The sequence below is a fragment of the Camellia sinensis genome, chromosome 1 (assembly GCF_055761805.1).
Source record: "Camellia sinensis isolate YWXY chromosome 1, ASM5576180v1, whole genome shotgun sequence".
NCBI lineage: Eukaryota > Viridiplantae > Streptophyta > Magnoliopsida > Ericales > Theaceae > Camellia > Camellia sinensis.
This window is the reverse complement of record NC_138961.1, coordinates 145,628,492-145,646,613: the sequence shown is the minus strand read 5'-3', so window position 1 is coordinate 145,646,613 and position 18,122 is coordinate 145,628,492. Positions and strand designations below refer to the sequence as shown.

The window sequence follows — 18,122 nt, the reverse complement described above, 5'->3', positions numbered from 1 at the left end:
TAGTTAATACTTAAAATATTTTTTAAAACAAAAATCTTAATAAAAAATTAATAGGCACATAAATCTAACTTTGAATTTATTAGATAAAAAGTCGCACCTTAAAATATTTACTATGTTTGGATTGAGCGATTTGGAAAAAAAATAAAAGAAATTGAGAGATATATATTTCTCTTACTTGATGAAAAAAATGGAAAGAAATTGAGAGAAACTTATTTCTTTTATAACCCTCACTTTCAATGTTCCAATAAGTGAAGAAATTGAGAGAGAAAAGAAGCCAACACATTCTTGTATTTTCATAATACCAATTTTGTCTCTATAAAAATAAAAGAAATAAAATGATTGACACTCATGTCCTCAAGGGCTTTTCATATCCAGGAAAAAGTTATTTTGGTAATATAACATAAAAAAGTTTTTTTTATTTTATCTTATGAAATCTAACTAAACAAAAAGGAGAGAAATCACAATCATTTCTTTTCTTTTCTCTTATAGCTCAAGTAATCATTTCTTTTCTTTTCTCTCCTAAGTTCCCAAACATAATCTTGAATGACTAAAATACTTATGTATATATATGGAATACACGGTGGAAATAGGGATGGTAATAGGGATCCTACCCTATGGATACCCATAGAGATCGGACCCAAATATATGGATTTTTTCCTTTTTTCTTACCCTTCGGGTCAATTAAGTGGTGTTTTTTACACATTCATAGGATATGGGTCGGGATGGATACCCCCCTCATTTTCCCCCATATGTTGTGTTTAGGGTTCTCTTCGTTACTTTCCTCTCTCTCTCTCTCTCTCTCTCTCTCTCTCTCTCTCTCTCTTCTCACAGGTTCAACTCCCTTACCTCCTCTATTAGACCACCCACATTATCATTTGTTCCCAAAGTCTCAGAAATTGAACCAATCGTTGTCGAATCCGAAAAAGTCCAAGATTCACAAGTCGTAGAATCTACTAGTGGAGATCGAGACCAGGGCAGACTGCCTTGATAGCTCCGTCATATTCCATGCCGTCGTTGACATCCTAGGGTTTGTCCTTTACATGCACCAGCAAATCCATTCGTATGTTCTTTCTTTTCTTTTCAAAATTCCCATTTTTTTTTCTTCTCTAATTAAGTTTTTGTCTCAGAAAGTAGAGTTTTTTATTTTTTATTTTTTGGTGAGATTTAAGAGCGTTTACGGTCTCATTCACACTAATTTCTTTGTTATTAGGAATTTTCCTAATGTTTTCTTGGAATAATTCTTTGTGATCAAATTTAATGTTTGATGGAATTTTTGTTCTTCTTTCCCTTTCTCTCTCTAGTTTTTTGGATGGGTATTTGGAAAAGGCTGTGACTTTGATACTTTCAATCTCATTACTAAACTAGGTAAAAGATCACTATAACTAAATATCTCAATCAACTAACTAGGTTAAAAACTAGTAATTTCAAATTTGCATATCTAGATAGCAATAAATTATTGGTAATCAATCACCACTGAAATTTCAGCCAGTAATTTTTTTTTTTTTTTGGGGTAGGAGCCAAATATTCCAGCTATTATTTGTCCTGAATTTCTTGATTCTGATGGTGGATGTGGTGAATTTGAATTTACTGCTTAGCAAGGGCCTCTAAAACTAATTTATATTTGTAGTATTTTGCAGGATATGAGTTTTGAATTTGACACAATTCAAATTGAGTATAAAGAATTGGCATGCTAGCTAAGTGAAGATAGTTTCCATTGTAGGATATGAGTTTTGTTTCATTGCGCTGTTTGACTAAATGCCTAAATGGGGATTCTAGGTTATTTATTTATTTATTTATGTTCTCCAGGATTTTTAAGCATTGATAATGTTTGAAGTTGGAGCAAACTCTCAAGCAAACTCCTAACTACTCGTTAATGGTTTACAACTATCAATATCGATTGAGAGTGAGACCTCTCTACCATCACAATCTCCCCTCCCAAATCAAAATGTCCTTGATGTAGATGATTCTAATTCTAGTTTAGCTCGTAGAAAAAGACCCAAGTTTTGTGAGGTAACACTTTAAGGGGGAAGAAATTGATGGGGTATGGAAGGCAATATGCAATTATTGTAAGAAGCATCTTAGAGGTAATCCGAAACATGGAACTTCACACTTGCGTGGTCACTATAGAATTTGTCTTAAGAAAATGGAGGGAATGGACATGAGGCAAAGAGTTTTAACTAGCAATTTTAACGAGGAGAGCCCGAAAGTCTCTTATAGTTTTGATGAAGATATTGCTAGGAGAGAGCTTTCAAATGCCATAATCTTGCATTAATATCCTTTGTCTATTGTGGATCATACTAGGTTAAAAGATATTCGATGGCACTTCAACCATTATTTAAAGTACCTTCTCGAAACACGATAAAAAGTGATATTTTGAAGATCTATGACAATGAGAAGGAGAAGATAATGAGATTGGTACAGAGTAATTAAAGTAAAGTGGCAATCACAATTGATATGTAGACTTCTAGTAATTAAAAAAAAGGGTTTATTGTAGGGGTATATAGCTCCTTAGTGGAATATGAAACCCAATTGGTTTGTTAAAAGAATTTTAATTTTGTTTGGTTTGGGTATAATATATTTTATGTATCATAGCTAACTTTTGGATGTCCAATAAATATTTTATAATCAGTTTGGTAGTAGCTAGGATTTGATAAAAAAAAAAAGCCCACAAGATTCAACAATATATATATATTTGATATTGTTTTGTTTTTCAAATAGAAGAATGCAGCGGCTGTTTTTGTATGTGTGTGCTGGGTGATCATCATTGTGGACAAGCTTGGTGCTGCGGTTTTGATTTGGTGGGATTGCTTTTTTGGATCAAAAAACTTTGGTTCAGAAAGTGTTGGTTTTGGTTCGTTATTTTGGGTTCTTTTCAACTTTGTTTTGAAGATTTTTTGTTCATCTATTTGGTGAGGTCTTTCCTCTTGATTATTTGTGATTATTTAAAATTCACCTAAGGTTGGTTTGTGAGACCATTCGTGTCTCGTTTGTAATCATTTGGAAACTTTTTAGTTGATAGTGAAATCGAATTTCGATCCCATGGACGTACCTCACATTGAGAGAGCTACGTAAAATTCTTGTGTTGCTTTTGATTTAATTTTTCCGCATTAGTTTTTATTCCCATTGATTGATTTACTTGTGGGGAATCATATATTTTCTTTAACAACTGGTATCAGAGCTTACGATTTATTTGGGTTTATTTATTTGTGTAAATCAATAGAGGGGAATGTAGGTCGTATGTCTAGCTTCAATGGAAGCAATTGGGTAACTTGGAAAACTAAAATGGAGGACCTATTATTTTGTAAAGATTTGTATGAACCCATTGAGGGTGATAGTGGCAAACCTGAGGGCATAGCAGACAATGAATGAAAGAGGCTTAATTGAAAATTCGTTGGTGTTATCCATGAATAGATTGATGACAGTGTATTTCATTATGTTGCTACTGAAATTTCAGCACATGATTTATGGAAAAAATTAGAAGGCCTTTATGATAGAAAATCAGCCACAAATAAAGCTTTTCTGTTTTCTAAGTTGGTTAATTTAAAATATAAAGATGGCAGCCCTATTCCGAAACATTTGAATGAAATAAAGAGTATCGTTAACGAACTTGCTTCTATGAAAATTATTTTTGATGATGAGTTGTAGGCTTTAATGCTACTTAGTTCTTTGCCCGAAAGTTGGGAGACTTTGGTTGTGATGGTTAGTAATTCAGTGCCTAATGGAGTTGTCACAATGAGCCAAGTCACTAGTAGCTTGTTGAATGAAGAAATTAGAAGAAAATCAGTGAGTTATTCTCATTCGGAGGCATTTGTTGTGATAGGCCGAAGCAAAACAAGGGGGAGGAGTAAGACTCCTTATGGTCGTGATCAAAGCCGTGACAAGTCAAGAGATGGTTCTTTTTCAAAGGAAAACATTGAGTGCTATTACTGCCTTGAGAAATGGCACATAAAGCGGGATGCCAAAAACTCAAGAACAAAGAAAAAAAGCATGACAAAAGTGTAGATAAGAAGCAAGAAGACACAACGGCGGTTACTACCGATGATCTCATGGTCGTTTGTGAAGATAATTGTATCAATTTTGTGGGCCAAGAGAGCAATTGGGTGATTGATTCTAGTGCTTCTTTTCATGTGACTTCTCAAGTTGATTTCTTCACTACCTACACCAAAGGAGATTATGGTTCTGTTCGAATGGGTAATGAAGGTTTGTCCAAGATTATTGGTATGGGTGATGTTTGCTTGGAAACAAATTTGAGCTGCAAGTTTTGCTTAAAGATGTGAGGCACGTTCTTGACATTCGCCTCAATTCGATCTCTACCAAGAAGCTAGATGATGAAGACTTCAACAACAAATTTGGTGATGGAATATGGAAGCTCACAAAGGGTTCTTTGGTGGTGGCTAAGTGCAAGAAGACTCATGCACTTTATTCGATGCAAGGAAAAATTTGTAAAGGTGTTGTCAATGCACTTGAAGATGATACTTCTACAGAATTGTGGCACAAACGGCTTGGGCACATGAGTGAAAAAGGGCTACAAGTTTTGTTCAAGAAAGAGCTTTTACCAGATTTGAAAGGTACACATCTTAAAACTTATGTTTATTATTCGGCAGGTAAACAACATAGAGTTTCTTTTCATAAAAATGTTGCTTATAGAAAAGAAAATGTTTTGGAGTTGATTCATTCTGATGTTTGTGGTCCTTTGAAAGTTTTTTTTTTTTGGTGAATACCTTTGAAAGTTAGAACACATAGTAGTGCACTTTATTTTGTTACTTTCATTGATGATTATTCAAGGAAATTTTAGGCTTTTATACTAAAACTAAAGATCAAATTCTAAATATATTTAAGCATTTTCAGGCCATGGTTGAAAGAAAAATAGGACAGAAATTGAAGTGCATCCGATCAGACAATGGTGGTGAATACATTGGGCCATTTAATGAGTATTGTCGCAGCCAAGGTATTTGGCACCAAAAGACAGTTAAGAAGACTCCTCAACAAAATGGCATTGCCGAGAGGATGAACCACACCATTGTGGAAAGAACAAGGTGTCTGCTTTCACATGCTAAATTGCCAAGATCTTTTTGAGGTGAGATAATGAGGATAGCAGTTGATGTGATCAATTTGTTTCATTCCTATCCTTTGAATGGTGATGTTCCAGAAAGAGTTTGGACCATCAAAGATAGTGTTTAGTTGTCGAGCCTTTGTTCACATTCCAAAAGATGAGAGGTCCAAGTTGATAGCAAGTCAAGACAATGTATTTTTCTTGGCTATGGGCGTGATGAGTTTGGTTATAGATTGTGGGATCCGATTGACGAGAAAGTCATTCGAAGCCGTGATGTTGTGTTTCTTGAAGACCAAACAATTGAAGACTTTGGCAAAGGTGATCAACTAGAGCCAAAAAGTAGTGATCTCATTGACATTGATCCATCTCCTTCGTCTTCGATGGATAATGAAAATTGGGGAGATGTGCAGCCACCTCTTGAAGATGTAGATGATGATGCTACCCTAAATGAAATTGAGCCCGAATTGAGGAAGAGCATCTAACTTAAGAACCACCACCACATCTTGAGTTGAGGAAATCTACAAGGGACTGGAAACCTTCAAGAAAGTATCCTCCCAATGAATTCGTGTTGATTTTCGATCAAGGGGAGCCTGAGAGCTACGAAGAAGCAATTGAACATGAAAGATAATTGGAAAAAGGCCATAGAAGAGGAGATGAATTCCTTACTTGAAAATCACACTTATGATTTAGTGAAGTTGCCTAAGGGGAGGAAAATTCAGAAAAATAAGTAGGTTTTCAAATTGAAGAATGATAGTAAGAATCTAAGGTACAAAGCACATCTTGTTGTGAAAGGCTTTGGGCAAAAGAAAGGTATTGACTTTGATGAGATTTTCTCACCGGTTGTAAAGATGTCTTCTATTCAGGTTGTACTTGGCATGGCTGCAAGTATAAACCTTGAAGTTGAGCAACTTGATGTGAAGACTGCATTTTTTCATGGTGATCTTGAAGAAGAAATTTACATGGAGCAATTAGAAGGTTTTGTAGAGAAGGGGAAAGAAAAATTTGTTTGCAAATTGAAGAAAAGTTTGTATGGCCTCAAGCATGCCCCGCGGCAATGGTACAAAAAATTTGACTCTTTCATGATGTATAATGGTTTTTCTAAAACCATTTCGGACCATTGTGTGTTTGTGAAAAATTTCTTGGATAGTAAATTTATTATTCTTTCACTTTATGTTGATGACATGTTAATTGTGGGTTAAGATTGCACTATGATTAACAGGTTGAAATTGGAGTTGAGCAAGTCTTTTGCTATGAAATATTTTGGGCTAGCAAAGCAAATACTTGGTATGAAAATTATTCGTGATCACAAAAAGGGACTGATTTGGTTGTCTCAAGAAAGGTACATTGAGAAAGTTCTTAAGAGGTTCAACATGGATAAAGCAATGCCGATTAGTTGTCCACTTGTGGGTCACTTCAAGCTTAGTTCGAATCAATGCTCTACAAGTGAGAAAGACAATGAAGAGATACTGAAAATTCCTTATGCTTCAGCGGTTGGTTCTTTGATGTACGCCATGGTTTGTACAAGGTCGAATATTGCTCCCTACGTTGGTGTGGTGAGTCGTTTTCTCTCTAATCCGGATAAAGAACATTGGGTAGCAGTAAAATGGATTCTAAGGTATCTTTGAGGGACTTCGAAAGTGTATTTGTGTTTTGAGGATGGTAAGCCGATGCTTGATGGGTTCACGGATTCTAATATGGTCGGTGATGTTGATTTTAGGAAATCTACTTTGGGGTATTTGATAACATTTGCAGGGAGAGCTATGGCATGGCAATCTAAATTACAAAAATGTGTTGCTCTCTTAACTACCGAAACTGAATTTATTGCCATTATGGAAGCTTGCAAAGAAGAGTTATGGTTAAAGAAATTTTTGCAAGAATTGGGTTTGAAGCAAGAAAGGTATGTACTTTATTGTGATAGTCAAAGTGCTATTCACTTGACTAAAAATTTTACTTTTCATTCGAGATTAAAACACATTGATGTGAGATACCATTGGATTCGTGATGTGTTAGATTCAAAATTGTTGCAACTCGAAAAGGTTCACATGGATGATAATATTTCAGATATGTTGACAAAGACTTTGTCGAGGGGACAAACATTTGAAGTGTTGAACTTTGGCGGGTATGGTTGATGTCTTCACCTAAATCAGTAGGGGGAGAATTGTTAGGGTATATATCTCCTTAGTGGAGTATGAGACCCAATTGGTTTGTTAAAAGAATTTTAATTTGGTTTGGTTTGGGTAAAATATATTTTATATATTATATTTAACTTTTGGAGGCCCAATAAATATTTTATAATCAGTTTGGTAGTAGCTAGGATTTGATAAAAAAGCCCACAAGATTCAACAATATATATATATATATATATATACATTTGATATTGTTTTGTTTTTCAAATAGAAAAATGCAACGATTGTTTTTGTGTGTGTGTGTTGAGTGATCATCATTGTGGACTAGCTTGGCACTGCGGTTTTGATTCGGTGGGATAGCTTTTTTGGATAAAAAAACTTTGGTTTAGAAAGTGTTGGTTTTGGTTCGTTATTTTAGGTCTTTTTCAACTCTGTTTTGAAGACTTTTTGTTCATCTATTTGGTGAGATCTTTCCTCTTGATTATTTGTGATTATTTGGAATTCACCTAAGGGTGGTTTATGAGACCATTCGTGTCGCATTTGTAATCATTTGGAAACTTTTTAGTTGATAGTGGAATCGGATTTCGATCCTGTGGAAGTATCTTACATTGAGAGAACCACGCAAAATTCTTGTATTGCTTTTGATTTAATATTTCCGCATTAGTTTTTATTCCCATTTATTGATTTACTTGTGGGGAATCATATATTTTCCCTAACAATCACAACACACTTTATTGATGATTCTTGGTCATTGCAAAGCCGTATTTTGAGGTATATTTTTGCATATAAATTAATCTATGCTTTATTACAAATTATTGTTGCATCATATATCATATGCATTCTACTAAAAACATGTCTTGATGTGCTTTTGGTATTGGACAATTACAATGGAAGCTATTCATAATGTTTTGTTAATCAAAATTTTGTTTTAATTTAAGTTTTAATTTATGATTTTAAGTTCCTTTATGTTCCATGTCCACACACAAAAGAAGTTCTTTGTGATATTTTGCTCAATTGTTTGATGGATTGGGATCTTGATAGAAAAGTATTTGTCATCACTGTTGATAATTGTTCCATTAATGATGCGATGATTAACATTTTGTTGGATAAATTGGATAGTAATTCTCTTCTTTTGGGTGGGACTTTGTTTCATATGCGTTGTTGCGCACATATTCTCAATTTGATTATCAAAGATGGATTGGATGTGATAAGAGTAAGTGTAGAGAAAATTCAGGATAGTGTAGCTTATTGGACAACAACTCTTAAAAGAGTAGAAAATTTTGAAGAAACAGCTTGTCAAATAAAAAACTTGAATACTAAAAAGATAGGACTTGATTGTGCAACTAGGTGGAATTCAACGTACTTGATGCTTCAAACTGCCTTGTTGTATAAGGATGTATTTTACCGCTTGAAATATAAAGAGACCTAATATACAACATTGCCAAGTGAGGAGGAGTGGGAGTTTGTTAGAGAAATTTGTGAGAGGTTCAAGATATTTTATAAAGCAACTGAATTGTTTTCTGGAACTAAATATCCCACGACCATTGTTGTTTTTCCAAATTTATGTGAGATTATGATAACAAACTCTCAATGGCGCTCTTGTTCAATTGATGTGGTTAGATCAGTGGCCTCAAAAATGTTGGGAAAGTTGGATAAATATTAGGTTGTTATACATGGTCTTATAGGAGTTGCTGTTGTACTTGATCCTAGGTACAAACTTAGTGTGTTGGAGTTTTATTTTGATAAACTTTATGGAGATACAACTGAAGAGGAAATTGCGAAGATTCACCAATTTTGTTATGCTTTGTTGCAAGAGTATAAAAAAAAACTTAGTTTGGGGACTAATGCTTATGTTGAATCTTCTACGAGTTCAAATTTTGGGGATTCACAGGTAGTTTCAGATTATGATTTGTTTATTAGTAGAAAGCAAAGAAAAAAAGTCAACAATGTAACATCATAGTTGGATCATTATTTAGAAGAGGATGTTGTGACAAGAACCCCTACTTTTGATGTGCTGGCTTGGTGGAAATCAAATGCATCGAAGTATCCAACCTTACAGGCAATAGCTAGGGATTTTTTAGCTATTCTAGTATCCACTATTGCTTTTGAGTTTGCATTTAGCACTAGTGGTAGGTTGGTAGCCCGTGTCGGAGTAGACTTCATCCAGATACTTTGGAAGTATTGATGTGTGCACAGAGTTGGTTGTGGGCTGTAGAGATGCAAGGTATTTAAATAAATCAATATGTAATTATTTTTAAAATAAATATATTTTCATTGAATCGTCTTAGTACTTAATTTCTTTTCTTATTTTTCAGGTAATTCAACATTGGAATCAGTTGGTTACGCTACTATATATGATGAGATGGATGTGAGTTAGAGTTGATCTTTCTTTTGCATTTCTCTTGTTGGACGGCTCAAACTTTCATGGTTGGATCTTTTTACATGTTATACATTGTCTTTCAGTATATCATTACTAGAAAATTGACTTTTTTCGTCTAATCTTTTGTGACGGCCTATTTAACTGTGGCAAAATATATATGGCCACAACATAATATGAGAAGCAACCCAATTTATGAGTGACTTAAAGCCTCATTCACCCATAGGAATATAAATCCCAATTTATTTGTTCTATTTTCTTTTATTTATTTGATCCTTTCCTTTAGTTTTGCCCAAGCTAGACTCGCTCAAACTCTTGACATTGCTCTATTTCTCTCGCCAACTCATCGTCGTCTAAAGAATACCGGTATGAATCTCTCTCTCTCTCTCTCTATATATATATATATATCTCGGTCTTCTCTATTTTCATCTCTGTCTCTGTTTCTCTTTCTCACCCTGTCGATCTTTGAGTGTCTCTCTCGATCTCTGTCTCTCTGGCACAATCTCGTTCTCTGCGTACACATTATCTATACTTTTTTTGAATAATTTTTCTTCTCCTAAAAAGGTCTCTATACAAGTATATATATGAATTTATGTATGTATCTATATGTATTGATTGAATAATCATCCTTATTTCGTTTTCAAGTTCTTGAATGATCCAATCATTGATCGGCAACAGTGGAAAAATCGACTCCTGAAAGAAAAGAACCCTAACTTTCTCATTAGAGGTAAGTTCTAATTTATTTGTTTACATGTTTATTCAAGTTTTGATCTTGTTTAGATTTGTATTAAACAACTCTTTGTTAGCTTTTTGTTCATTGTTTGGGAATTGATTTCAATTTGTTAGCTTTTGTAGTTTGAATGCAATGTTTATTGATAAATTTGTTCATTTAAAATACAATTAATGTGTTGGTTATTGTTGATGTTGTGGTTAATTGCAGCAAATTTCAACAAAGATGAATGGGAAATTAGTTTTTCTGAGGTAGCAGAAAGCAAATTAGAGCTGTAAGCTTTTATGAGGTAATTTTGCAATTATTATTATTATTATTATTTTGTTTCACTCTCTAATTCTCTCTCATTCTTGTCAATTTGAAATTTATAAACCTTATTTTCATCTCATGTGCCCTCTTTAAATTTGCTTCTTTCAGTATTGAAGGAAATGATTTTTTTTTTTTTTTTGTTTAATTTGTGTCATAGTATGAGAGATTTTCATCTTCGAATGCATTAATTGTTGGTTTGGAGTTTGAAGTATATGTCTGGATTTTGTGGATTGATATGTATGTGAAATATGTAAAATTGATTGATGTTCATATATTTGATAAATTACCTACAAGAGATGTTTCATCTTCATGAATTGATTGCTTGATAATCTACCTACAAGAGATGTTTCATTCTCATGGCTAGTGTATGGGAGAGATGGACAATATGGAAAAAATTTGAAGAAAAAAAAAATTAAGCATGACTCAGAACCAAGGCATGATGAAGATAGGTTGGTCATGTAGTATTTGAATTCTTTCTCCCCACTCTCTATTTTCCTTTCTTTTTTTTTTTTTTTACACAATAATATTTTGCTAGGATAGTTGAAAAGAATGAACCCATTGCTATGAATGACATACTGGTATTATAATGGCTGATGTTTGAGCTATTTGACTTGTCTATTTCTAGGATAAAAGTTAGGAAGAACATCTGCTTGACAAATTTGGAAGAACATCCTCTTTTTGATATTTCTATAAGGCTTCCTGATTCTTTCCTTCTGAAAATTATGTTGGTTCCTTCAGATCCTTGTTTGTGATAGCATCTTTGCAAGTTTAGTGCTTGAGAGAATGGTTTCCCTGATATTTCTCTATTATATATGTCATTTCTCTCACTGCCTAATTTGGTAGTTTGTTTATTTACTTGACTAGTCCTACACGAAATAAAATAGAATTGTCAACTTATTTTTTAGGGAAAAGGTGTAGATTTTTGATAGAATTAGCAATGTTCCAAGGTCAAAATCATTATTAAGTTGGCAAGAGGAACTTTTGCAAATATCCGTATTGTCAACAAGCTATTGAATGGGGGAAGTTGGCCCAAAGACACTTCATGTCCTACATGGGAGAAATTTTATGTGTTTGATGCAGCAGCGGTCAGTTCTTTAAATGTTAATTTTTTGCATGTGCTTTCATCCTGCCTATTCGTGTCTTGGTTAGTTTTGTGCCAAACAATAAAACTGCCAACATCTATGATACTAGTGCTTTTAATTTCCACAATGATGACGGATGTAATCAGATTTATTGTGAAATTGTTTGTTGCTTGTAAATACTATTAGGGTTGTCATCATTAAGAGATCTGTCATATTTTTTTAATGACTTGGGTCTGGAATTCAGCTTTGTTAAACAAAATTCTGTTACTTTGAACAACATTGCTGAGAAATGAACTTTCATATGCCACAAATAAACAAAAGAAAAATCTTATTTGAAGTCATTTCTTGTAAATTATCTATTCTTGAAAGATAGTAATAATACCCCCTATTATAATTTACTTTTCATTACTAAATTTTTATGGTCAATCCACTTTTTCAGAGGTACAAGGCTGCTGGACAGGATACTATTGTATTAGAATTAAGCATTTTCTTTGGTGGTGTGTAGGATATTATAGCAACAGGTGGGGCTGATACACGTGTTGTACTCTTTGATCGGCCATCGGGAGAGATTTTATCTATACTTAATGGTCATTCAAAGAAGGTCTAGTGCTTTCCTTTCTTTTGTTTATTGTTTGAGTTTTATTTACTTACTTACGAAAATCTTTTAGCTAAGCACACTTGTCTCTTCTTTTTCCTCTGCTCATTTTGCAGGTTACAAGTGTTAAATTTGTAGCTGAGGGTGACTTGGTTATTACTGGTTCATATGATAAGGTAAAACATGCCAACTTCCATTGGATTTGAATTTTTTAATATATATGTTTTTTTTATTCTGCTGCCTTCATGCTCTACTTGTTTGTTTGGTTTTCTCATTCCAGTCGCTAATGCAGTTGTTGTGGGTTGATTTAGGTATATGTGGGCTGGTATGTTTTAGAGTATTGGGTTGAGTTTTATCAATTTTGCAGTTTAAGATGTTTGTTATAATATGCTTAGCATTTAGTGATTAAAAAATATACTAATGTGGATATTATTGCTGCAAAATGACATACGCAAGAATCCTACATTCAGGAAAAAAATTGGTAGTTATTTTATAGGTACATATCTAGTGTTTGAAATTGTAAATGGCACTTGGGTTGTGTTCTGACTGTCTATTTTGATTTTCATAATTTCTTTGCAATGTTTATTAAGTTTTCATTATTTCTTTGCAATCTCTGCCTTTTCTCTGCTCTGATTGAGGCTTTATATCTAAAGAAAGATCTAGAAATTGGGTACTCTGTGTTCTGATCTATTCCCCCTCATAATGTGTATTGATCAGGTGCAAGCTTGGATTTGAGGAACATATATCTCCATGGTAACAAATTGGAACTCAACCGGTACCTTGTACAGTGGTGAACACTAGCATTGTAGATTTTGACTTTGCTAGCATTCTATTTAGATTGTATTTTTTTTGCATAAAAGAACTTTTTCCAAGTTTTTAGTTGTAATAACTTTCACATATGGCTCTAATTTTGAGACTCAAATGGAATGCTTGATTAAATTACAAAGTTATACTGTTTGAATTCTTGTCATTGTTATTCCTGGATTGCTTAATGTTACACTTTTATGCATCCATATTATTTTTTATTTTTTTTTTGCGACGGTAACAAGATAGTCGCCAAAAATCATGTTAGTGTGTTTTTCTTTGTTTTTTGTGACGGCAAAATAGCGGTCACCATAAGTAGTTTCGTATCACGACCCAAACCCGGCCCTATGGGTTTAGCACCGTAACCGGCTAGTAATCCGAGATTACCAAAGGCCTGCAGAACAGTAATATAGTAAAACAGAGTACAGGGCCTGGCGGAAGCCAATACAGTAAATAAATAATGTCCATTGAGCTATGACAGTCTGTATGCCAAAAAGATTTTTCATGCATTCGTATATTCACAACAGTACATGCTATACAAGCATTTACAGACATTCAGTACAGGGATCTAATCCCTTGATAACAGTACAGTACAGTGGATAACAGTCTATACAGTAACACAAAACAGTAACAGGGACCAGCGGGGGAAAAGACACCCCAAGCCATAGCATGGCGAATTCGGAACCTCGCAGTGAGGCACGGTGGTTGGCTTGACAAAACTGGAATAACCCTGACGCCTCTAGCTTTGGTCCGGTGCCTGTACACCTACATATATATATGAGCAGTGAGCTAAAGCCCAGTGAATAACATAAAGCGTAAAGGGGTTTGGAATGAATGTCCTTACAGTAATGAAAACAGTTCATTTCAATCAGTATTTCAGTTGCTCAGTACAGTAAACAGTCATATGTGGTACACCCATTAGCATATCAGTAACAGTAGGTCTTAAAAGACCGAACAGTAATGATGGCCATCAGTCAGTAAACAGTAGTGGCTCCACGAGGGAACCGACAGAGATCTCTGTAACAGTAACAATAAACAGTAGGTGCTAAGGATGCCACAGTACAGTTCAGAAATAAAGGACATACATTCATTCAGTAATACCAGTTCAGTAAACAGTTCAGTTCAGTATTCAAAAGATAATCAGTTGAACATATCTTTACACAATTGTTACTCACAGAGTTCTGGGCTACAGTAGGCTAGAGCGTCTCCTCGAAATGCCAACCCTATACAGTTAACAGATTGAACACACTCTAAGTTTCACAGATGGGAAAGGTAATAATTAAATCCCTAAGTTTGCCTCGGTGTGTTCTACATCTATATCCTCATTAAGATATCTAAAACTAGGCCTAAGAATGCCTAGAATGGGATGAGGATGCAAAGATGTACATTTAAAAGCATTTTCAGAAAAATAGAGTCCCGCTCGAGCGTAGGTTTACCCGCTTGAGCGGTCATGCAACAAAGGTACACGCTCGAGCGTCAACTTTCTCGCTCGAGCGTACTGTAAAAGTACTGGATGGGTGAAATCTCCACTCGACGCCCGCTTGAGCTTGAGACATGACTCCGCTCAAGCGCCCAATCCTTCGCTCGAGCGGACTGTAAAACAGTGCAGAGAGATGCTGGATGCTCGGATTCCACGCTCGAGCGGCACTTCCCCCGCTCGAGCGGAAGTGCAGAATCTGGGAATTCCAGATTGCACCTCCAAGCTCAAACTCACATTCAAATGCATCAAAACCAATCCTCTTGGGCCCATTTTCTGGAAAACATTTATAAACACATAGAATATCATAGTTTAAAGCTCAATTTGAGAAATCAAAGCCCAAGGGTGTTTAATTCAAACTCAATTTCAAACTAATTTCATGAACAATATGAACATGCAAACATGCATGAATTCAAATCATTTCAAAGCTTCGATTTGATGCTCTAAGGAGCCAATTGATCCAAAAACAAGTTGAAAACATGGACCATTACAAAATTATGAACATGCATGCACCACTTTACCATGAATTCAACTCCAAATTCAACCGAGAACACATGCAAGCATGAATTATGCTCTATATCAACATGTATGAACTAAAACATGACTTAGCTCTACAATTTAACATAGACCATGCAAGAATTAGTTCAAACACAAGAATGAGAAGGTGAAATTCATACCTAAGTTCCTTGAATGCAAGTCTAGAGGTTCAATTTAGCAATCCACACTTCAATTAGCAAGCAATTCACCAAGCAATTCGAGTCAACTCAACAAAATGCACTCAATTCTCTCCTCTAGTCTCTCTCTAGTCGACAAGGCAAGGAAGAAGGCTGAGGAAAACGTTTTTGGCTCAAGTATAATGACCTCAAAAGTGTATAGGTAGTGGCCCACTCAAGGGCAAGGTTGTAATTAAGGCCAACTCTGTATTTTATCAATATTTAATCTAATTTAATCATACCTAATCAGTTTCCAAATAATTACACCATAAAATCACATTAATTATGACGATCATAAAACACTAATCGGTTTCTAATTCGGCCGCCGATAAGGCCTTCAATGAGCAGTTTAAACATAAGACATGAACAGATCAAACAAACAGTCAACAGATACAATGCAATTCAAACAGATGTATTCCTTCGATTCAGTTTCAATTTCGGTCAGTCAATTCAGTACTTTTAATCAGTTCAATTATCAGTCCTGATCAGTTCAGTTTAACGGTAATCAGTGTTTATCGGTAAGCAATCAGTCATTAATCGGTAAACAGTATGAGGGTTGTTACATTTAGGCGATCTTGAATAATTTGCGATTGTTGCTTTGCCGTCACAAAAAGTATTTGCCATCCCCATATTCACGACCTTCATTTGCCGTCTCATCGGCTGTCCACAAAAGGTCTTTTGTGACCTTTTTTTATTATTTGTGATGGTTCATAGCGGTCGCAAAAAGTGCTTTTTTTAGTAGTATAGATGTGAATCAAAGTCAAGAAATATTTTTTTCTTTGATCTTTATTATCCTTGTGTAGGTTTTGTTGCCGAAGCGTTGCTGTTGTTAGAATGTTGCTGCTGCGGGAGTGTTGCTACTGTAAGAAACTTGTAAAAAATTAGAGTTGAAATGTCAAAGAATGCACTTTGTTGAATTGGGAGCTGAAATGTCAAAGAATGTGCATTGGGAGTTCAGTGTGTTTTGCTTCTAGTTGAATTAAGCTTTACTATGAACATCTAAATGCTTTAATAATTTTGTGCAATTCATTTATGATGTTTAGAATTACACAGATAAATACTTTGACATACAAGTTATCCATATGTGGGTTTTGGTTGGTAGAGAGTTTTTTTGACATTATTTTGTTGGTTCTGTCATTAGGATCTTTGCTATGCATTTTGGTTTGTGACAATTTTTTTTTTAATTTTTGTGTGCGCTACCATTGGGATGAATATGGGTATCTCTGTATTAGTGTTGGTTGGTAGAGATCAGCAAACAATTCCTTGTTTATGCCCTGATGCAATTTAATCTAGGTCATATAACACTTTCTTCAAACAGGTTCTTCCATATTTTTTTTAATTATTAAAAAATTATTTGATTGTCTCAAAATTATATATTTGATTATTTTAAAGCAAACTTTTTAATTAATTAATTAATGTGTAATTGATTTTGTTGTTGAACCAAATAAAATAAAATAAGATTGTATGTATATTTAGCCTTGGTTGTGAACCTTTTTAAAAAAAAAAATGGTCAAGTTGGGTTGGGGAAAATCTAAACCCATTAGGAGATGGAGAGGGTAGTACCCATGGGGAATGGGAAAAATTTATTATAGGGGAATGGAGATGGGGAATTAATATCCACCTCATTAACTCCCATTGCCATCCCTAGGTAGAAACAAACCAAACTCTCTCTCTAAAACCTTTTTCTAGTATTTTTTTTGTAAGACACCATTAAAGCTCTGTTATGAAGGCTTTGAATAATAGTAATCCATTAACGCTCTTCATCTTTTTCGCTGCCGACTGACCATCACCACCTTCATTGCTGCCGATTTGTCACCCGTTGGTCTCTCTCTACTTTCTCTTTCTCTATTCTCTCTTACTTTTATCTTCTTCATTGATGATTCTGAGCTCCATTGCTGTCGATCTACCGAGTTGAATAGATTTGACCACCACCACCGCCTACAATAGCTTGAGCGATTGGTCTTCCAATGACAAATCTAAGGTTTGTATAGATTTCTCCAACCTCATTCTTCTACGATAGTGCTATGAGATTACTTCACAAAGTCGCCGCGTATTCAATCAATCTCCGCCACATCAGAGACATCTAGATCTGACATTAATTGAGGAGTCAAATCGGAGATATGTAACAGCGTAAAGGACAGAGATTGAAGCAATGAAACGAGAAATGATGCGACATCCATAGCTGGCGAATAAGGGTTTTGGTAAGCTCCAATAGGTCTTCTTTGACGCCTTGTTTGGGTGCGGATAGTGATGATGGATCAGACTAATGATTCTAATCGTCCTTGGCATTAACGTTTTAGAGGATTTTATCACCATTGTTGTTGTTGTCATAATTAGGATCACCATCGTCGAGTCTGAGAGAGTTTGCAATGGATCGAACAAGTTTTTGTTGGTTTTTTCCTCTTTGACCTACTTTCTTGACATCAAATGCTTGTCCTTGTGGTTGTTTTTGTACAGATAACAAATCTCAGTAAACATCTCTAGTATTTTTCATCTCTGGTATAAATTAAAGGTGAAAATTTTGTACAGATAAAAAATTGCATAGATAAAAATTTGGACAATTAATTTCAATAGATAGAAAATCACACAAAGAAAATTTCAACAGATAGGATCAAAATTTGAACAAAAAAGATAAAAAAAAGTAGAACAAATAGGGAATAAATTGAACAGATAGATATAAATTTAAACAAATAAGTTTGAAAAAATTGAACAGATAAAAAAAAATTCAACATATAAGTAAGGGTAAAATTGGAAACAAAATATACTTCTCACCAAACTATTTCACAAAGCATGGATTTCTCACCAACAAAAAATATCCATTGGACCTAATACTTTATGCAATTGCTAGATTAGACT

At 34.5% G+C, this 18,122-nt stretch overlaps 1 long non-coding RNA gene across 4 annotated transcripts; it reads left to right on the top strand.

Moving 5' to 3' along the window:
- The first annotated feature begins 852 nt into the window (after positions 1-852).
- LOC114290045 (uncharacterized) lies at positions 853-16,535 on the top strand. Of its 4 annotated transcripts, XR_014339381.1 has the most exons (10): positions 853-4,568; positions 4,849-9,403; positions 9,495-9,606; positions 9,843-9,922; positions 10,202-10,283; positions 10,497-10,575; positions 12,183-12,278; positions 12,389-12,768; positions 12,990-13,025; positions 16,070-16,535. It is a non-coding gene; the product is annotated as an uncharacterized LOC114290045 (long non-coding RNA). The 4 variants fall into 4 exon arrangements; XR_014339380.1 differs by lacking the exon at positions 16,070-16,535 and having other exon boundaries at positions 12,990-13,242; XR_014339382.1 differs by lacking the exons at positions 4,849-9,403; positions 16,070-16,535 and having other exon boundaries at positions 853-1,027; positions 12,990-13,242.
- Positions 16,536-18,122: the final 1,587 nt, after the last annotated feature.